Source organism: Tursiops truncatus, chromosome 14, assembly GCF_011762595.2.
Source record: "Tursiops truncatus isolate mTurTru1 chromosome 14, mTurTru1.mat.Y, whole genome shotgun sequence".
Classification (NCBI taxonomy): domain Eukaryota; kingdom Metazoa; phylum Chordata; class Mammalia; order Artiodactyla; family Delphinidae; genus Tursiops; species Tursiops truncatus.
In genome coordinates this window covers 3,587,156-3,610,865 of record NC_047047.1, presented here as the reverse complement: position 1 = coordinate 3,610,865, position 23,710 = coordinate 3,587,156, and positions in this window count along the sequence as shown.

The following is a 23,710-nucleotide window of genomic DNA, read 5'->3' as shown; positions in this document are numbered from 1 at the left end:
GCAAAGCCTCTTGCATCTGTCTGAATATAGTCTCTGGGGTGGCCAAGGGATTCTAACACCCTGAACTTGGAGAACCTGAGTCGTCCAACCATTAAATATATGAGAGATGTGGGTTTGCTAGTTCCCTTACTCAGCCCTGTTAAGAAAGCCCACCATTTGAAAAAATGAAAACCCTTTTGGTCAAGTAGGTACCATTTTGGGGTGAAGGACTTGGTTTTATTAATCATTTTGGGACCTGGTGATGCCACAAACACACAGGCAGAAACAAAACTAACTTGCTCTGATTGTGGCACCAGCTCCTGGTCAATTCTATTTACCTCCCCTCCTCCATCTAGGGTGGGAAATGGCCATTGTTTTCAGCCACACTCTCATACATGATTATGAGTGGACATACTGAAAAGTGTTATACCAGTGAAATATCGTTATTGTAGAAATGAGGGATAGCTTGCATCTGTATTTCTTCAAATCTAAGATGCCATCATTATATAGTATGCACCATTGTTATATGAATCAGTAAGACACAAAAACATCACTGTCATAACTGATAAAACAGTGATGTTAAGATACATCCCAATTTCAGAGATGTCAAAATGAGAAAAATGATGCATCTTAGAATCTATGAAAGATAACAAAGAGAAAAAATGCACACTTGCCCAATAGGATGCTATCAAAGTAGGACTTACATGACATACAAACATTTCTTAACCTGCAGCATAAATAATTATTGCAACATATGTTATTGCAACATATATGTTTAGTTTAAATACTTCAATAAAATTTACATAGCTCTTTCAGCTTTTCTTTCCAGGGCTGACTAACTTCTTTTGTATAGAATATCATTTTGATTTTTTTCACCTTAAATCCATTTGTCTTAGTTTTTTTTTCCTGAGTTAGGCTTACTTTTGGAGTTAAGAACTCTTAAACTTATGAAAAAGTCTTTTAGTGAGAAGAAAAGATATATGGTGTGTGTGTGTGTATGTGTGTGTGTGAGTGTGTGTGCATGTGTGCTAGGGAGTCATGGCATAAATAAGGCCACAATTAAGCTATGGTTTCTGTGTGTACCCATTTACTGAGCTTATATGATCAGAAAGAGCCTTTATAGCAGAGTTCTTCTAAGTGTCTAAGACCATGTTTTACATTCAATCTGGATTCTATTTTGTAGATACTTAAGAATAACTCTACTATGTTTATCACTGAGAATAGTAATAGGGTATGGACAAGAATCATAAGTGGCAACTTTTAAAAGTATAATAAAATGACAGAATAAAAAAGAACTGTAAGTGGCATAGCTATAGATTAACTGCAGAATATATTTTTAAACAAACACAACCATGTTTTATTAAAATAAATAATGGAGCTTACCGGATCAGCCCATAACATTTAAATGCAGCCCTGTCTTCTGTTTCCCATAGGGTAATTACAAGACTCTGTCCACCAGACTCCCAGCTGAGCCAAAGCAGATTTGCGGGGAGTGAGGAGAGATTGGTTTGGGATTCTTTTTGCTTGGCTTTCGAGTTGCTGAGTTAATGTAGGGCTGGGTGTGATCTCCAGCCTGTACTGTTAAAGAGTCGTCTCAACCAGGAGGGAGACATTCATAAGTAAAAAGGCAGTCATGGTGTGGCTCTGGCCCTATTCATGTTTGAAAACTAAAGAAATGAGAGAAACTATAAGAATGAAGTTTACGTAACTTTATCCAAGAGACCTGGGATAGGCCGTATTGAATCTATAAGGGTTGGAGCCAAGGATGCCCCTGTGTAAGGACCTGCTTTTGTCCAACCAGGATGGATCCCACCATGGTTCTCTAATGTAACACATTCCAGTTGTGCCCCCGGCTCCTCCCGCTACAGTATGGTAGGTTTCATCACATCCAAGGAAATGTATTGTGACTCATAACTTTAAAATATCTTAGCTGTAGCTCCCAGAACAGTCTATGCAACATTTTGCAGGTAGGGCAGATCATGTTTAAGACTTTATATGAGGGCCCTTAACATTATATTGGGGTATCTTTATCCCTTTTCCAAACTACATATAAGTATCTAGTGGTACCAGTGGGGAGAGAGAAGGGGGGAGGGGTCATAGGAGGTTAGGAGGTACAAACAATTATGTATAAAATGTATAAAATATAAGCTACAAGGATATATTGTACAAGACAGGGAATATAGCCAATATTTGATAATAACTATAAATGGAGTATAACCTTTAAAATTTGTGAATTACTATATTGTACACCTGTAACATATAACATTGTACATCAACTATACTTCAATAAAAAAATAAAGAAATTGGGGGTGGGGAACAGGGAGTAAATGATACTGTGGTTGTATATGGGGTGGGAAGCCTTAGACTTAAATTAGTAGCAGTGTGGTCCCGTGGCAAAAGCACTAGATGGAATAGAGAAATTCCAGGTGGAATCCAACCTCAAATCACTGACTGCATAACTGTAGTCTGAAACCTATTTGTCCATTTCTTTAACTGTGCAACAATACTACTCCTACTGGCCCATGTCATAGATTTTACCATTGTTGTTCAGAAAAAATGAAGTAATAAATTGGTTTTAAATGTAAAAAAAAAAAAACAACTACAGAATATCAAGACTGAAATATTAAGGATAGTTTTAAAAATAGAGATGTATTTCGACTAGAATCAATTCCTTTTCTCAACAATTCTAGGTTCCTTTTGGGTATAAATGAATGTCTTATGTTTTATTTTTCTTATTTTTCAAGAAAGGAAAATTATTTGCATCTCTTTTAAAATTATCACTCTTCTTGAAGGAGAAGAAAATATCTCACTACCGTCTTTGAAAACATTAAGCATACAGTGAAATATTTTTATCTTGAGAGGTCAATACCGTCTGGGTGTTTGGGGTCATGTGTTTGTGAGTATAAGGAATCCTAGCCTGGTTTCTAACTTACTACAGACTCAGACATACATGTGTTGACCTGTGTGCCAGAGCTCAACAGACCAGTGTTTAAGAGAGAGCACAGGAAGTGACACAGAGAAACAAAGCTGGGACACCTGTCTGGGTCTCTGTTGACCCATCATGCTTAACTAATTTTTCCATGATCTCTGACCCAGATTTCCACCATTCCACAGGGATTTATATCTTTCATCCAACAAATCCTACACCTGCATTCAATTAATGAAAGAAAACTCAACTTTGTTATCTGATGAACTGAGCAACGAGAGCCATTAAGACAATTGTTTTATTATTGTATTGACAAATTATCCTATTAACAACTGGCTACCACAAAAATCAATTAAAATCTTGGATGAAGAGTTTGAACGTCGTTGGATAAGTAGAAGTGGGAATTAAATAGTGAGTTGATAGTTTTTAAAAATATAGTTCATAAATGAGCAGCGACCAGATGAAAACCAGAACTTCGTATTGAAAATAAGAATACTAAATTATAACAGGGCATATGGAGCTGTTCAGTATTTAGTTTCATTTTATTTCATGCTGATGTACTTCTCAGTACTTGCATGACTATCAATGCTTTATTTCCTCCAGTATATATTTCTAAATATTTCATTTCTTGGGATTCCTTACTATTATATTTGATAAACTGCTTTGTAAAATATCAAATATGTGTACTGAAAAAACTTGGATCTTTGAACCTTTGGCCATAAAAATAGGATTCATTCACTTGCTTACTTACTACAGTAATTGCTTATGCATTTAGAATATTGAGATAGAATCCATGGTCAAGGAATTTAAGGCTCCCTAGTATTTTGACTCTAGGAATTGAAAGGAACTATTGTTTCTTGGTAGAACAAAAGTTTTACTTTTTTTTATCTAGTGATAGAGAAAACCTGACGATCCCTTGGTATTTACTTCTGGCATCTGAATACTCCTCTTAAACTATATACTTTAAGCAAAAGTAAAATTAGATATGCTTTTATAAAGACAACGTTATGCTTAAAATGTTCAAGAGTCATTTATTGAACCATAAAGTATACTTTCGGAAAGAAAAATCAGAAAAACCACCCTTGATAGAGGGACAATGAAATCTCCGAGGCAAAACTACATTTCTTCCAAAGTATATAACCTTTAATGGAAGTGAAGCTATGTAAAAACCTGGTAAGTGTTGCTTTGGGGGGTGGCAGACTTAATTTCACCTAGTCATTAAAGTATGACACTTGAAAGTCACTTAGAAAATGTACAACTTTAAAATGTAGAAGAGAAGAAAGAATAATTTTACCACTGAACATGTGCCAAATGGTTCATAAAGTTGTCTTTTCCTATAAATAGGGTTGCTGGTAGCAGAAGGCACACATTTGTCTAAATGATACCCGATCTCTGTCATTCATGTAGGTGATTGATTTTTTCTCTTGAAAGCTGCCATCAATCAGTACTGAAGAGGGAATATTGATAGTCAAGTGAAAGAACAATTCCAAAAAAAAAAAAAAGGAAAGAAAAAAAGAGGGAGTTAGAACAATTGTACCCCATTCAGTCCTTGAATAACTCTGTTTCACCCTTAGGAGTACAAAGACAGTAACTTGAATAAAAAAGTAACAATAAAAAGCAGAGAATAAAAAGATGCCCAGAAACTATAAAGCTGATGTGAAGCCCATATCCATATTATGGATTAAGAACCTAAAATAACCACAGTAAAAATCGATTGTCAATATAGAGCTCATGCAATGAATACTTTCTAATAAAATCTATAGTGCTTCTATATATTCTCATTGTTTGTTCTGTTTTTTCTAATATATTAGAATATATATATTCTATATATAACATGTTATTTATAAGTATACAACATAATGATTTAATATATGTATATACTGTGAAATGATCACCACAAAAATTCTAGTGAACATTCATAACTGCACATATTCTGGTTCTTTTAATAATTTGTTCACTTTCCTATGTTTCGGATGTCCCTTAAATGATACAGTAGACATTAGGTTTCTAAATGAGTTTATAGGATGATGAGCAATATAGGATAGGCATCTTATTGTAATCCTTCCTGGAATCTATTTTAACACTTGCCCTTTAACTGGATTGGGTAGTTCACTGACTGATGTGTAAGCATCACATGGGCTGTCTTTGATAGATTTGTTTCTCTTCATGACTTTCCTCTCCACTTCAACAAACGTCTAAATGCTACCTTTTTTTAAAGTCTAGCTTGTATTCCATTTCTACAGTGAACTCACTCCTCTGTGCTCCTGTGAGTGAGAGTACTTCTCACTACTCTAGCAGCTGAATCTATACAACTCTTCTGAAGTTCACTTAACTGTGCCACCCAGGAAAGACTGAGAAATACATCAACAAAAAGAACACAAGAACCCCAGGAAGGTACTGTAATGGTTGTCCCTTGCAGGCTGAGAATAAAGTTGGGAGATGTTGCTATTGAAATGGATTCCTTCATCTCGGTGGGAAAATATGATTCTGGAGAGACCTAGGCTGAGTGGCTAGGCTGAACCAAAGTTTTAAGACTGGAGGATTTGTAACATTGAGTTTTTTCAACTAGGCAAAAGATATCTCAAAAAAAAAAAATCCAGGGAATATGTGTGGGAATGGATACTAAGGGTGTGGGACCATGGTGGAGGGAACATAAAGCTGGGTCAGGATGATTTTATTAATATGGACTCACTAAGCAGAGATTCTGGATTTTAATTATGAAGTTTTGAGGGGTTAGAAAGTGCTCTAATTGTTTGGTTGGTTGGTTGGCTAAAGTGTGCACCAACAGATAGCTTGCACTAAATGAAGGTGAAATGCCAGAGCTGCCTTTATACTGTAGAGGATGGGGTCCGAAGGCTTATGGAAGCTGGAACGTTAGGGTGGATTTTTCCACTCCCCCTGGGAGGTCAGAAGATCCACCTTTCACCATGAGTGGGGGAAATATTTTTGAGAGCAGTCCCACCATCCTTACAAAGCTCTGTATTCACACTTCTCTATAGGTCAAAAACAAACTGCTGCCAGTAGGGTGTTAGCTGTGAGTTTAATGCTCATATTTTAACTAAACAGAGTTGCTATTTATAACCTAATCTTTTACCTTCTGTTCTATGTTCCCTGTGCCCTCTGCCAGCATCTCAGCTGTTAAGAGAGTTTTACGTCACAGAGTTAGTCAAGCCTATATTCCAAATAGGTCTGAGTTCTCCATGATTCTGATTTTACTAGAATTAACTTTACCCAGTTAGCAACTTACCTAAATCCACAGTGGGTCTTTATCAGAGGGATGGGATACAGAGCAATATCAGTGACCCCCATTTGATACAGTCTCTCTCTTATTTTTCAGTGAAACCATTTTCTCGCTCATAACTAATGTTCTGTGTGGTAGTCACCATGGTAGGTAGCGACCAAGTCCTTCAGTAATTCTCAAGTGTCAGCAAAAGGAGAATCTTCTTTCTTCTTCAGCTTCTGGTGGCTCCAGGCTTTCCGGTCTCTGTTTTCACATCACCTTCTCCTCTGTGTGTCTCTGTCTTCTCTGTCTCTTATAAGGGCACTTGGCATAAGATTTAAACTCCATTTAGGTAATCTGGATGATTTCACCTCAAGATCCTTAAGTACATATGCAAAGACCCTTTTTGCAAACAACTTTATGTTCACAGGTTCAGGGGGCTAAAACATGGGCACATCTTTTGGGGGGCCACCATTCAACCAAGTACATTGATCCAGTTTTTTGGATTGATAGTTCATTCCATGTTGCTGCTGAGTGGTTCCACTGAATGGATGTACCACTATCTGTTTATCCATTTGTCTTTTAATGGACACTTGGATTGTTTCCAGTTTAAGGCTATTGGGAAAAAGCTGCTCTGAACATTTGTGTACAAATCTTTGTGTGGACATGTGTTCTCATTCCTCTTGTGTAAATGCCTAGGAGAAGAAACCCTCTGTAAATCTTCTGAGCTCCCTCTCTCTGGAATTCTTTCCTGTCTGTAGTTGGCCCTGCACATTCTAGCTACCTGGGTCTACCTGTAATCTGCTCTGTGTCTTTTCAACTCTTGGGGAGTGCTAGGTTCTGCCTGAGTACCCTACCTCTGCACCACACACTGGAGATTCCCTCCACGCAGCCTGTGGGTCATCACAGGGCTCCGTAGTTGTTTCTCTGGTCTCCGGAATCACTATCTTATTCTGCTAAGTTGTCCAATGGCTGAATTCTGTTGCTTAAATATTTCTTCCTGATGTTAGTAATCTAGCAGAGGAGCAGAAACTATTACCTGCTCCTCCCGCATGGCTGGGGAAAAGGCTCTACTCTTACAATGTAGTTCATTCTTTTGATTTACAAAGTTATTTTCCTTAACGGAAAAGGTGTGCAAAATTAGACTCGATCTTTTATGTCAACCTTTTTTGTTCTCTAGCCATCCTGCCGTACCCTTTACAGATAGTTTTTTCCTTCCTTAGCTGACCTTGCTGCAAATCTAATATTGCTACTATCATGGTTAGAAAAGCTCAGTTCATTCTAGGTTTTTCCTTCCTGACACAGTTTTTACAGGTTTCTACTCCCTGTGTTGTGTGTGTGTGTATGTGTGTGCTCACGTGCATTTGTGTGTGCATGCATGTGTATGTGTACTGTTTGTATTGCAGGTTTTAAAGGGAAATATTTATGCTTCATGGGGCATCTCTTCACTGAATTTTCTTTGTAGAATTGTTACTAATTTTCTCACTAAATATGCAGCACAGAACAAGATTTCCTTTGCATACCTTTCAAACAAAACAGCACGCTCACTGTATTACAGCTCGTTATTTGGTCTGATTATATACATTAGCAAATTTCCTGGGGACAATACCCAAGGCCTCACTAAAATTGGCTGTTATTGTTTCCGAAGATAATTTCTAATGTAATATCTTTGGAATATTCTTGTGAGACATTAAAAATGAACACTCTCTCGGGAAATTTAAAATCAATTCATATTTTCCATATCCCATACAGTAGTAGTATAAATAAGATCGCTTGTGTGTACTTACGGAATCTGAAAGAAAAATGTACAAAATTACGTCTTTGAGCTATGATAAATTATTGGTTAAACTATGGGTATGTGTCTGCATGTTTGAATGCACACATATGCATGAATAAATACATACACACTCATGTATATATATGAGTAGGTAGATATTCACAGAATTAAATGGTATATGACATAAATAATTATAAATGCTTAAAATAAATACCTTATAAAATTTAAGATGGCAACTATATAAAATACATTATCAATATAGACAAGTATAACATACATACAGTTAATCTAAATAATTATGTATTAGAGCACTAAGTATGAAGACTATAGTTCTTTGATACTCTGCAAATTTTCCCACTGATAATATGCTTCATGAAATAGTTGGAAGAAGAGAGTTAACCAAAAGAAATTCTTCCAAAAATGTCTACTTAGAACTAGTTTACTGTTTTCTTTTTTTAATTAATGCTCAGAAAGTCTTACATGCATAGGTATAAAACTACTTAAAGGGTGTAGTAAATATGACTCATTTTGATCAAATGAAAATATCACAAGTGACTACCAAATTGGGACCTAACGTTTTATTACCATTCTCTGGATGATTCTATACTCCATTCATCAGAAATCTTTGCAAGAGAGCACCTGCAGATTAGAATTTGCTTAATTGTCTTACATTTTGGAAATATTTCAATTGTAAATTTACTGAGTTTTAGTATAGCCCTTCCTTAAGTTTTAGATTTCTTTTCCTCCCACTAATACAATGTATAATATTTACTGCAGATTCCCAATTTTCAGATGCTTTTTTACAGAAGTAATTTATTGCTTTCTTTAACCACCTCATTGCTGGTTGGTGAATGAAATTCTTATTTTTATGTTTTGTACTTCAAACTCAATCCATATCACCTGTTGTATAAAATGGTACACCCATCTGTTGAATGTTGTGTAACTCTGTACATGGACATGGGAAATCGATTTCAACTCCCACACATCAAATGCCTACTTAGGGGTAGATCTGACATTGTTGTCAGGAGATAACAAGTGATGGAACAGCTGGCTGGCCTTCTAAGTGGTAAATGACACCCCCTTCTGTGGTTCAGGTTGTCTGAAGGATGAAGAGAGATGTGCGATCAGTCTGAGAATGGTACATCACAACCTCCGTGAAGGACCCATGCCTGCTTTGCAGATCATTGCTAGGCTTCTCCTCCTCTACTCATTGCCCTAGCCATAGACAAATACTTCATGTTTCTGGGACATTCCATATGCTTATCCTTCTGCTGAGAAAACTCTCCCACACCCCGTGTCCTCCTCATTTCACTTCACTTGGCTTGCTCACCACAGGGGAAAGCAGTTCCCTAACAGAGCATTTTGCACAGGATTAATTCATTCTGGCTTTTCCTGGCTATGTTCCCAATTTTTAGCGTAGAAACACGGTCCGCGCTCAGCCTGTGAGAGAATGAGGCCAGCAGCTGGAATATTTGTCTCTCTTGACCTTCATCTAAATCTTTAGAGAATTGCCATCTCCAGACCTGGCAGCTTTTTCAGTCCCCCATCAAGAAAGAACAGACAGAAATGATGAAAAAATATGTTTCTGTAACAAGTAATATGCTATAATCTAGAATCGGAGTGACCTCACTTCTAATGTTTGGAAAGTTGTTGTTGTTGTTTTTTTTTTTCTTTTTTAAAATCATTGAGCTAACTATTTCCACTTCTAATGAAAGCTCAAATTCCCAATTGAAAGTCTCCATGGAATTTTACATCATTATTCCTACCTGATATGTAAGGACTAAGTAATCATCTGTACAATCATCAGGCATATGCATCTGTGTCTCTCTGTTCACGGCGCCATGCAGGGCTTGGAAAAGAGCAAATGACACAAATGCAATCCTGCCCAGCAGTTTTCAGCCAGTTCTAACAAATGGAGGAGGGAATACATCCTGGCACGGCTCACTCATCTCACCCTTCACCATGCAACCTCCAAACTGGAGACGTGCTGTCCTCAGGAGCGCTTCCGGTTTTTGTTCTCTTTGACCAGAATCGTGGTTGATGCTGGCTCTTCCCTTCCTTTTTGTTTTTAATTAGTTCTCCTTTAAAGCATGACTCCTGCCTCAGTCCACCGCAGGAGACCTAGCCCCCACACGTTGGCGAGCACCTATAGGTTGGCTTCTCTCCCATCAGCCGAGCTGGGTGGTCCTCTCCACCCACCTTGCCAAGGTACCCATCAGTAAACCAGGCAGGCTCAGCCTTCCTCTGCCCCTCCCGTGACATCGCATCTGCAGGAAGAGCCTCTTGCCTGGGTTGTGTTGTTGCTCAATTTCAATGTCACAGACGCAGTTTCCCTTCTGTTCTGGTCAAGAGCCCTTGGCAGGTCTTAGAGGCCTCACCCATCCTGGGCCTGGCCCGGGCCTGGGGCCTAGGGCTCAATCTCCCTCTGAGAGGTGTCCTCCCAGCTGGGAAAAGTGCAGGGTGTGGAAGGAGGCAAGAGCATGACCTGCAGAATGGAATTTCTCTAGGCTGATGTAAAAGGTGAAAATAAGAACACAGAAAATCCCCCTGGAAGAGGGGCAGAAGCAACTTACTAGTGAGGACCCACGTGATTCCTAAGCTGCTCTGTTTATGCCTGAATTTTCCCTTTATGATCACGGCCCTCAGATAGATAGTGTGTGCACTTGGGCACTAATTTGAAATATTAGTTTTCATTTATTTTGTTCTCCTTGATAGTCCCCTTAATTTCTCATCTACTCAGGCTCATGTGTGCTTCACTGAGGTCATGGGCCCCCTTGATCCGCAAAGGGCTGGCAGGATGAAAAAGTGGTGACAGTTCCAGACTTTCTAGCTTTGGTTTCTAAAAGTCTGTGCATGGTGAAGCAGTCTATTTTTGCCGTTGCTTTTTTGTTTTTCTAGAAAATCTGAATAGATTGTAGAAGGAGCCTCACCAAATTCCTATCATTCCCTAAGAAGGCACTCCTTCAGTTCCAAGCCTTTGTGCTTTCTGATAACTCCCCTCCACCCCTACTTCTCTGCACTTGGTTACTTCTAGCCCATGCCCTCTGTCCTCAGAAGCCACCACCTCCAGGAAGCCCTTCAAAGTCCCCCTGCTCTGGATTAGGTACCTCTTCTGTGAGGCAACACCTAGCGATTTGCCCATTGGGATTCTTATCGAACTTCCTGACGACTTCCTGTTTGATTGTCAGTCTCCCCAGGAGGTCTTCAGTTGCTTGGCCATGTTATTTGTTTTTATCATTGTGTTTCTTGTCATCAACAAAACATATTCATGTTCAATATGTATTTGATGAATTAAAACACACAATACGTATTTGATAAAAAGTCTGCTTCTTTTTCCTCCGTTTTTATTTAGTATTAAAGATGGGGGAATGAAAGTTTCTTTTCATTGATGTTTTTACAAAAAAATGATAACATCTATTCAACGAAAAGCATGTTATGAAACATAATTAGGCCCAAAATGTTCACATCAAATGACTGAAGTAGGTGGTTCATCTCCTGATGATTCAGAAAAAGTCCTTAGAAAGTTAGATGAGAAAACAAAGGACAGAAACACATGAAACAAATGAAAGTGTAAAATTTTCAGTCTCATGATGTTTGTGTGTAAGATAAAGTTACACATACACAAACATACACACTGAAAATAAAGCTTTCCCTTTTCTCAAATAAATTTCAGCCTCATTTGCTATAAATCCAACATGCAGAGGTGTCTACTGGAGAAAGAAACAATTTCTGATTAGGTTAAGTCAGAGGATTTCAGTATAATAATTATAAATAAAGTTGCTAATAAACATCTTAACATTATCTTTACAGATAAACAGAAGAGAATAAATATAAAATATGAATAACACTGCATTAAAAAGAGTACAAGACAGGGCTTCCCTGGTGGCGAAGTGGTTGAGAGTCCGCCTGCTGATACAGGGGACACAGGTTCGTGTCCTGCTCCGCGAAGATCCCACATGCCGCGGAGCGGCTTGGCCCGTGAGTCATGGCCGCTGAGGCTGCGTGTCTGGAGCCTGTGCTCCGCAGCGGGAGAGGCCACCACAGTGAGAGGCCCGTGTACTGCACACACACAAAAAAGACTACAAGACAAAGTATAATTCTTAATTTTGAAGAGTTGATATTCATATGTTAGTCAAAAATTTTATGAAATAACTATAGCTAATGAATTATTCAATAAAAATGAAAAGTATGAGTTTCTAAGGATCTATAATTTAAAAATAAAGATGTTGGCTTCATAAGACTTAATTATTTCATTAAATATTTAAAGCAAAGTATATCCTAAATTGCATTTGGATTTTAAATATTTCTATTTTAAGAAGTTCATAATAATTTTGTACAAAACAATATTTTGTATGTGATAGGTAATTTTTATTTTTCTCATTTGAGATAAATTAACAAATTCTGTAGACTTCATTAAATTTATCTTTATTTAAAGAGCAACATAATTAATATGATAGAGATACAATGAATATGTTTGTAGAAAATTAATTTATTTTACATATTCATTTATATAATGGTTGTATATAATCGTTAAATACTATCAATATATTTTATAAGGCATTTGTCCACATTTACTAGTAATTTGTTTAGCATAATTTAATAATGATACATGGACATATTTGCCCAAACTCAAATTTTCTGCATTGCTATGCAGTAAGCATACAGCTTAGTGATGACTATCGCTATCATTTTTGAATAGGAGGCTAGTGAAATAATATGTAGCTATAAAACATCATGCTCTATTTGCTTCTGTTGTATGTGAGACCTTTTCCTCAGTTATGTCTCAAGGCAAAGTTAGCACCATAATGATTTTTGAAGTGATTTTTAACATTAACTTTAAGATTCAATAAAACGCTCCACCCCTACACAAACACAAGTATAAAAAAATAAAAGGAAAGAAAATCTCTTCAGTCAGGAAAAGAATTATTGTATTAGATATAAAAATATATAATACCTGGTTTCTTTTAATTTTATCTTTTTAAAGTACATTGGAAACCATATCATATTCAAGGATAAAAATTAGAAAGGAAAAGAATCAGTTTAATTGAACGGCATTTACTATTAAAGACAGGTACATTTTAAAATGTGAGTGGCAGAATTGGTAAAAGTAAAGTAGCATGGTCCAAGAACATCCCAGGAAACAATTTTCTAGAGATCTTCCAGTTTATTCCTAAAATACTATCCAGATAACTATACACTTTAGTCCTTTATTTTTTTAAAGGCACTTAATTAAGGCGAGCATATTCTGTATTGTAGTCATAATGTGCAACATTCTTTTTTTTTTTTTTTTTTTGCCTGTGCCTGTCGGCATGTGGGATCTCAGCTCCCGGACCAGGGATTGAACCTGTGTTCCCTGTATCGGAAGCCTGGAGTCTTAGCCACTGGACCACCAGGGAAGTCCCTTGTGCAACTTTCATTAAGAACATATATTTCATCTTTGAAAAATGGCATTAGTGCATAGCTTTCCCTTATCTAATAAGAACAACTCAGTATCCGCGATGGGACTGATTCTTTGAACAACTTTGATATCCATCCCTCTAACTTACTTCAAGTTCTAATATATCACTCTTCAAGAAACCACAGAGTCAGACACAGTATTCTCATAATCGTGTGCCCAGTATTCAATTCAGTATTGTTGAGATCACACCCAACGATTACAACACTCTCCCTCTGTGCACATCCAAGGACTAATTTGTTAATACCATGCCCACAATGCAGTCCAACAAGCATCATCAGAGTTCTCCCTCCTTGCATGGTCTACACCAGACACCTGGTGACACGACATGATTTAGTGATGGCTGATGTATAGGGTCATGATCACGATTCCCAAAGGAGGCATTTTTGAAAACCTAAGCTTGATTCCTTCCCCATAATAGCACTCCTGGCCGTCTGTGTTCTCATGGATTTGGATCAGATGTGGTGTGTGGCAAAGGCAATGCCACGATGATGTAATGGCTTGTGTGATTTCAGGCCTGATGTGCAGAGGGGATACCAGACATCTTTACACCAAGGAGGCTCTAAAACCTGTGATATTTATGCCTGTCAGCACTCTCCCCATCTTCTGGCCTTCTAGCCGATCAGTAACCCACTGGGTAAAAATTCCCCAGCCTGTATTCTCCTCTCATGACCAAGTTAATTTCCAAACACTAGTGGTGGTGCATCTTTCTCACTTTTAATTATTCTTCTACTCATTTGTCCTGGTCTGTGTGTTTCTTAATTTAAATATTATAAAAGTATTTAATCAAATAGGGCATTATTATTTGTTTTGGTGTAATCATGCCATTGTACTCTCCAAGCAGTTTTGGACATGCGACATATATTGTTTGGGTCATATTAGAAAATGTTTCTAAAATATTTCTGTGAACCACACTGTGCTCTCAAATAATGAACTGCTGTGAGATTTTGTTTATGAAGAGGACTGGTTAGAAGTAAAGATTATGCAAATTGTGTGTGTGTGGGTAGAGAGGGAGACACTAAATAGGGTAAAATGCCAGTTTCAGAAGCTCCACGGAAGTGCTGCCCTGCAACTTCATGTCCTCATTATCTCTCTCTTCTCTCTCCATCTCTAGTCTCTGCTTGTTCCAGTTTATCTTTCACACTTCTGTCACAGTGCCCTTTCTAAAATGCAAATTTGATCTTGTTTCTTTCCTGCTCAAGGTCTTTCAGGATAAAATAACTCTTTCTTTGCAGGCATCCAGCCTAACTTTGGCTGTCTGTGGTTCATAAGAGCTTCTCTGGCCAGACAGGACTACCTGTGCTTGCAGGACCCTGCTGGTCCCTAGCGTTTGCCTGTGTTGCTGCCCTGCCTGACTGTCCTTGCAACGCAGTCACTTCGTCCTCCATGCTCCCATGACACTTGCCTCAGGGAATTGCAATGCTTTGTGTCCTGTCCCTTCCATTAGATGATACACTTCTTGGCTGAAAGCCCTCTGATATTTATACTTCTCTTCTCTGGGTCTGGGACATAGTAAGTGATCTTTAATTTTTAAAAATGACTGATTTAAATGCTTGCGAAGTATGTTCCAGATAAATAAAATAATTTGTCCAATACAGGTCAGTAGATGACAAAATGTCATAAAAATTATTTTCAGAAAACTTGTACCAGCTGTTGACAGGGATGGTCTAATCTCTACGAACAGCTTTGTCTACAACTGATTATCATTTTGATCTTTCAAATGTCCCCTTTGCTCTCTTTGACTTTTGGGACTGGAACTTCTAGATTGCCCACCCTTTTAAAAGGCTCACTCATATAGGGAAAGGCTACAGTATTCCCCTTTGTTCATTCGTGTTTTTCAATTGGGGGTGGCGGTGACTATTTCTTGAGTAAATAATATATGTAGTTCTGGGAATGTGGAAATATCTTCATAGCTTCACTTAGCAACAGGCTCACGTGAGGCCATCAATAAATATTAACAAATGAATGAATGAGAAGATGGAATCAAGAGTGTGGGTGCAGCTTCAACTCATGAGCAAAAGAAGAAGCAAGGACACGGACCGCCTCCTTCTCCTTTGCCAATACTATAGAAAATCCAGAGTGAAGTAAGTTAGAAAGAGAAAAACAAATATTGTGTATTAATGCATATATGTGGAATCTAGAAAAACGGTACAGATGAACTTGCTTGCAAGGCAGAAATAGAGACACAGACGTAGAGAACAAACATATGGACACCAAGGGGAGAAAGAGGGAGTGGGATGAATTGGGAGATTGGGACTGACATATATACACTACTGATACTATGTATAAAATAGATAACTACTGAGAACTTGCTGTATAGCACAGGGAACTCTACTCTGTGCTCTGTGGTGACCTTGGGAAGGAAATCCAAAAAAGAGGGGATAAATGTATACATATAGCTGATTCACTTCGTTGTACAGCAGAAACTAACACAACATTGTAAAGCAACTATACTGCAATAAAAAAAAATAATAAAAGGAAAAAAAGAAAATCCGACTCCAGGGCTGCCTGGAAATGAGGTGAAAAGCTGCAAGTTGGTGAGAAGTGGGGAAGAACACTTGAGCAGGATCTGAGCGAGGAGGAATGTCCCACAGGGTCTTCTTGAAGGGCAGGAGTCCCTACCGCCAGGTAAAAGCCATCTGTCCCAAGATAATCATCTGAGGACTTCTTCTTATTGTACTAGAGGAACACACAAAGAATCTTCAAAGTTACTCATGCACAAGAAGGTCACCTCTTTTTTTTTTTTTTTTTTTTTTTTTTTGCGGTACGCGGGCCTCTCACTGTTGTGGCCTCTCCCGCCACGGACCACAGGCTCCGGACGCGCAGGCTCAGCAGCCATGGCCCACGGGCCCAGCCGCTCCGCGGCACGTGGGATCCTCCCAGACCAGGGCACGAACCCGTGTCCCCTGCATCGGCAGGCGGACTCCCAACCATTGCGCCACCAGGGAAGCCCAAGAAGGTCACCTCTTTGACAGATAATCTTATAGCACTAAGAATATCTCCATTTTAGGGCTTCCCTGGTGGCGCAGTGGTTGAGAGTCCGCCTGCCGATGCAGGGGACACGGGTTCGTGCCCTGGTCCGGGAGGATCCCACATGACGCGGAGCGGCTGGGTCCGTGAGCCGTGGCCGCTGAACCTGCGCGTCCGGAGCCTAAGAATATCCCCATTTTAGTCTAAAGCATTAGCAGAAAAAAATGGGAGGGGGGTGGCCCATCTCTTTAGAGGCTTGATGAACATAGGGAATTTAAGATTCACAACTTTTGTCTTATAAACAGCTTTTGGTAGTCTTAAAGGACAGCCTTGTCTAGAGATCCTAAGATTTATATGAAATACAGAAAGGTAACTCCTAGGAAAAGATGTCACCGGATAGGTTAGAAGAACCCAGAAAGAAAGCATAAGGATTACATATCAACCCTTCATAAGAAGAAGAGTTCCATCCTTCACACAAAAAATTTAAAAATGTCTGCTTCTCCCTTTTCCCGCGAGTAGATAAATTTTCCTCTAAATATCAGTAAAATCTCAGCACGAAATAAATGGATTTGAATTTAAAATCACGCGTGAACCAGCACGGGGTCAGCTGCTGACACGACGGTGTAGGGGTGCTGATGTTGACCTTGCTGATAATGCTGTCACCTGGTGTATACGTTGACATTGAGACTGATGAAAGGGCAGGTGGGGATGTATCAAAGGGGCTGGCAATAATACAAAGTAACAGGAGCACAGCAGAGAGTTGTGGAAGAGCTAAAAACACAACCGCTGTGCAGTAACGTAGGGCAGAGGCTTCTTACATTTTGACCCATTAGAGTTATTGCAATGCTGATGCGAGGCCCACATGCACAGAGAGACAAGGAACAAATTGGAGATGGCAAGAAGTTCACCTTGCGCACCTTTAAACCTCCAACAAAAGGAATGAAAAGGCTGGGGCTCACTGCTTATTAAAGATACTATATTGAAAAGGATTGGTCTTAGTCACTAAGGGACTTCCCTGAAAACCGTGCCTTGTCGTAGCAGGGCCTTAGGGCTCAAGAAGATGGGAAATAGACAGTGATCTTAGATTATAAATAAAGACTTTCGGATATGAATGAGTATTGATTATTTTCAGTATGGAAAAGTCTGAACCATTCTCAAATCTTATTTAGAATTTAAAATACATAAAAAAGAGGTTTTAGCGGTGGTTCACCTTCTAACAATTTATCATGAGATTACGAGGGAAGGGAATACTTAAAATATTAAAGAGGACAAACTGTTTTCAAACATCCTGAAACACTATGTACTCATTCACATTAATAAATGGGAATGCTAATTGCAAACAACTTTTAACCATTTATTTACTGAACAGTCTATAACAATCTCTATGGGAAAAATTAATGTTGCCCTATTTTGAAGTAGTATAAGGGGCTTGAAAATAAAACTGCTTTATTTTAGTTCAAGTTCACTCTAAAACCTTTCATCGGCAGAGATTGGTTCCCCTTAATTGGTTTAAGATACTGTGATTCTACTATTTATTTAAGAAATAGTTCATAAATTCTGCAATATTTTTTCTATAATGTTGCAAGATAGTAAGTAGGGGGAGCTCTATGAAAATATTCATACAGTAAAGGACTCAATGATATTTTTGTGTCTCTCTCTCTAAAGAAAAAAAAAAGACTCCAATAAATGTAGAGTTTGTGCTTCATGCTTTAAAATAACCAAGGGTTCTGAAGAATTTTCACTCTTCGTCTGATAAGGGTAGACTTTTCCAAAGTGATGTCCTGGTATTTTCAAGCATGTTGGATTCCCTGGCAGAATGGTTGCATTCAAATATGTTAAATACATATAGAAAATCAGGAACTTCCCTGGCGGTCCAGTGGTTAAGACTTCACCTTCCAATGCAGGGGGTGCGGGTTCGATTCCTGGTTGGGGAGCTAAGATCCCACATGCCTCGCAACCAAAAAACATAAAACAGAAGCAGTATTGTAACAAATTCAACAAAGACTTTAAAAATGGTCCACATCAAAAACAAACATCTTAAAAAAAAAGGAAAATCATTAGTATTGCTTTTAACAGGAAAATGTGCATCAAAGTTACAACCATAAAAACCAACAGCAAAAACAATTTAATTTGCAAATCCTCTTAGCCCGGTCAGTTCATTTCAAGTTGCATTAAACCATAGCACTTCATGACTATGTTATTAAAATTACCAGATTGATCTTTTATTTTGCCCCATTCCTACATTATCTTCAAACATCACCTTCATCCTATCATTGTCCTACCCGGAAGCCTTCCAAGGCCTGAGTTGCTTAGTCCACTCACAGAGCAAACTCTGTATAAACTGTGCCCTCTCCTTGCTAGGCCTGCTGGCACAATCCACATGGTCCAGGAGGACTGCCCACTGTCTTCAAGGTGATGCTTTCATCTTTCCATGACTTATGCCTGCTTCAGGACAGATGCGCGCGCGCGCACACACACACACACACACACACACACACACACACGTGCACTTAAAAGGAAGATGGATATTGGGTGGAGGGAGGAGTATAAAACATATGAGATATCACAAGAGCTCAGATTATCTCTATTGTTTTGAACAAGGTGAGCAAAGAAGTACATCTTTACGTAAATCAACTATACTCCAATAAAATTTTTAAGAAAGAAAAAAATATATCTTTGGCTCTAAGAAGAAAGCTGTGTGTGTGTGTGTGTGTGTGTAAGTGAGTGATTTAATTTTGTTTATTAAAAGGTTTCTGGGGAAAAACAGTAGTATATATGTTTATAATTACTAAAAATTCTCATGGTTCAGATTCTTATTTTATTCACAGTTCTGAGGCAGATCATGTGTATTATTAAAGAAGATTAAGTAGTAGGCTGAATTTATACTTTTTGTCTAAATTATAGAAGTAGATACTCCCTGAGATACATCATCTGAATCATTCTTTGGTAGTAGGAACTGAATATCTTGATTTCTCATCTGGTTAATAATAATATACGATCCCATCCTTGTCTCTTAGCCAAATGGGCAAATTTTGTATGATTACATTACAGAGGAAGTTAGCAGGATGGGAGCCAGCTACAGACAGAGGTGGAGACAAGGGGAGGAAAACACCGATGAGAACTCCTGGGCCAGGTATAAAAGAAGCAGGATGGCATATTCTTATGAGTGACATCAGCATTTTTCTTCCCCTTTTCTTTCTTCTCCTTAGTTATAAAAAAACTACTTAGTTATAAAAAAGAAGGTAAAATATTTATTCAATTAATCAGATTTTACCTTGACGAAGGATCATAACTCTTTTGAATTCAGGGTATTAGGAGATAGGCCATTAATATGAGATAATACAAAGCTATTAATTTCCCATATTCAAAGTTATTCTGAAAATGTCTACATTCTTTTGTCTAGAACCGATTGTCCCTCAATTGCACTGAATATATCAAAGGACTCACTTTTTTTCTCCTTTTGACCCAGGAGCTCTGTCCTTACAAAAAAACAGAAACAAAACAAAACAAAACTTCATTGACCTCAATGAAAAGAGTTGTCAAGTTTAAGCTCATTCTAGATGTTTCAAAGAAAATCATTTGAAAATAAGTGCAGTGTCAATTTTTAACTCCCTGTCCCTGGTCTTTAGGGAACAAAAGAGTAAAGAAATGAATCTAAAGTAATGGAAGAAATTTACAAAGATGTAGCGGTGAGGATGGTAAATATTTTAAAGAAACAGAATATAGCCCTAAATGTGCATTCCTGGGAGTGAACTCTTTCATGGGTTTTTTTTTTTTTTTGTAACATATATCGTAAAATATAAGGACTTAAGTAACCAAAAGGAGAATTCATCCCAAAGTAGACATAACAGGCTGAAGTTAATTCATCACAACTTTCCCATAAGCCTCGGTGGGCACCTGGCTGGGTCCAGCACATTATCTGTTTGACTCACTGAGTCACTGCAGCTAATGGAATTTAGCCCCCTGTTTGTTGTTGCCATGGTGACGCAATATTCTCAGGCATGTCATGTTCACAGATCAGTAGCAGCAGCACCGTTGCAGACACACAACTGCTCTCAGCTTTTGACCATCGACAAGAATTCACTCCGCAGAGTCAGTCTGTCAGGAAGGAAGTCGCTACAGTGTAGGAGCATCAGAGCTGGGACACTGGCCCTTCCTCTCCCTTTGTCACGCTGTGCTATTATCATTAAAATAACCTTGAATTCTCATGAATTCACTCATTCACAAACACTGTCAAAGAAGGTGCAAGAGTTCAAGGGAACCCAGAGGGTCAAAGAGAGGACTAGTTTTAAATCTGTGCCTATTGAACCTGGAAATGACATCGTCTTAGATATAATCTTATTCTGACCATAGCAAATCAAATCGTGCTGACTAGCTGCGGCGTCCGAGGAGATTCAGCACCATGAAAGGTGACTGGGAGCAAAGGGGTCACATCTTTTGTGGCACTGCTCTAAGAAATAGACGCAGACATGTGTGGGAATATTCTACAAAGAATAGATTTCCCCCTAAAGTGACAAGCAAATCCTACCAGTGATCTATGAAGGGAGTGGGGTTTCTGTGCTATAGATGCATTCAGATTTCAAGCCAAAGGTATAGTTTTGAGGCTTTTAAGATCTAAAATGTGTGAACAGGTCACAGGTATTGTGCAGGATGTTCTAATTTGTATATAGGAAGTGTTAAAGAGTAAGACAAGGTGAATTTTCAGAGAAGTGTTTTTTGCCGGTTGGAAATATGCTTCTTATTAAATTATGCATCGTTTTCATGAAGCAGGAACTATGCAGGTAAATCAGGCAAATTTAAAAACACTTCTGTAAAGGTTTATCTCTATTGTTCAAAACGGAGTCTAGGGTGAATTACAACAATACCGCTTCGCATTTCCTCAGGATTCTCTTTCTTGCTGGGCCTGTGGTGCTGGCCCAGAACATGGGCATCTAGACAGAGCAGTAACCACTCACCATGCTTCCCTGGGAACTGCAGAGGAATTTGGGTCTATGGATAAAAACATGAAATCAGAACCAAGACTATACTACCTTTGGGTGCCTGTGTTGAGGACCCAGAGGTGGGAGGAGGGGCTTCTGAATTATTTTTCCTTCTTTCCCAGTACAGCAGTTCAAGGACCTTACGTCACCAAATTTGATAAGAATTGAAGGTTCGATGACCCTGTTCTCCTGCAGATCCCTGAACGGAGGTTCACCAGAGAGCAACCTGTAGGAAGGGAGCCTGTATAGCTCATGCTGTGTTTATGAACGATGTGGTGAAGATTTGTCCTCTGCCTATCTGGACCATGTGGCCCCAGAAAGGAATAGGTATTGAGATACAAGACAGTAGAGTCATCCCATTATGGTTATGATTACGTGAGCTTCAAAGAAATGTCATTGAATAACTCAGTGGGAGCATAAACACTTAATATTAACAAAACCACAGACTACGAGAAACGGCTTGGCAGACTTCTTTCTTCCAGAAAACTTAGTAAACAGACCCTAGAAGTGTAGGAATGCTTAATGATTACTCGCCTTTGGCAAAGAGACATCCATGGATAACTACGTCTTTTACGCATAAAATGCTAGTTTAATTTTTAATGCGCTACTAAATTACCAGATTAAATCACATGAGTAATATGTGACTTAGCAGCATCAGATGTTACTTTCACTGTATCCTCTAATCTGGTAACATCATTGAAATAAAGGGAAATGGCCACAAATGAAGAAAAGAGCAAAAGGAAAACAGGCGAGCAATGACAGAGTAAAAGAGTTTTGAAAGGTTTAGTCACCTTCTAAGCTGACCAGAAAGAGTTGGAAGACACAGGACAGAGAGAGTACCCGTAGAAAAAAGACAAAGAGAGTCAACCAGGTTAAACCATCCAAGAGGAGCCCAAGAAATGGGGAAAAGGAAGGCCATGTGGATGGAAGTTACTAAATCCATTTCTGGAGAGAGTTCTACACCCACAGGAAGATGCTTGAGTTAGGCCCATATCTTGAATCCCAAATCAGTATCCCAGTTAAAAAAGAAAAAGAAAAACAAAAAAACCCTCTCATTTTAAAGATTGAGAATTGAGGAAGAGACCGGCCTTATTTTTCTTCTCCATCACTCCCCCTTTTATTCTTGGACTGAAGAAAGATCACTAGGCAGGTACAGGGGGACCACTGCCATACATCACGCCCATGGTCACCCGGAGGCCACCATGGAGCCTGAGTTCCAGAGTGGCTTCAGGGAAACATTCACTGGCTTGCTTTGTTACCCAGGACTGAGGTGGCTCGGTCCCCGGGGTCATGTGAAAATCACGAGCACTGGCTGAGAGTCACTGTAGCCTGTGTCCTTCCTCACCACCCACATTCCCTGAGAACAGCACACTGCCCAGGCCACGCCAAGGTTATCCATAACTCACCATCACTCATTTACTATACAGAGATGGTGGCTGGGATTTGGGGCATTATTACATCCACACCTAATCCTGGTCATGGTTTGTTCCTATAAACAGTATCCTAAATTGGGCCAGCTACATAATTTGTAGGGCCCTGTGCAAAATGAAAATGTATGGCCCCTTGTTCAAAAAAAAAGAAAAAGAAAAAAGAAACTTCTATGAAAGAAAGAAGAAAAAGAAACTTCCACGGCCAATCGTTTTCTTTATCTGTCTGTCTCTCTCTCTGCCTCTCACTAGACTGGTCATGGACACAATCCTTTGGACACAGGGATAGTTCCAAGGTGAAACCAGACCATTGCAGCCACTCAGGGTCCCACCCTCCATGTGCCCAGACTCTGCAAGGGTAGATGGCAGCAGAGGTCACTGGCTGTGGGCAAAGGTGTGGGCAGCCTAGAACACATCCTGGGGAGATGGGACCACACATGAGGGGAGACTCGAAGCTCCATACATGTTGATTGTCCATTTCATTAAGAAAACACAAGTTCAAAGTTAAATTATTAAGAATTTCAAGATGGTGTCTGCAGAGCATGAAACCAAGTGTGGGCCCCCCTTCTGAGCATGGGACCCTGGAGGCTGGCCCTGCTTCTAATACAAACAATTATGTATAGCTTTGGACTGTTTTTCAGGATTCAAATGTTTTCCTCCATGTTTTGAGAAATAAAATGAACCAAAAAATGAAATATTCTTCATTAAAATGATTTAAGGGTCTATGTTGTCAGTTTCAAGTTTCTCAACTTTCTCCCCAGTTAATACAGAGAGAAATGTCTTTAAGGACATAAATTATATTTTTGCAGTGGGTGGAGGTACAATGTTTATAACCCTTATTTCTTCAAGTTATTCAGACGCCATGATGTTTTAAAGCCAGTTAGAGTTTTATGCGGGATCACCCATGAGCATTCATGTTGCCAGGCATTGCTATTTATCCTGTTTTGTTCAGATCAATTTCCCACTACAACCAGCAA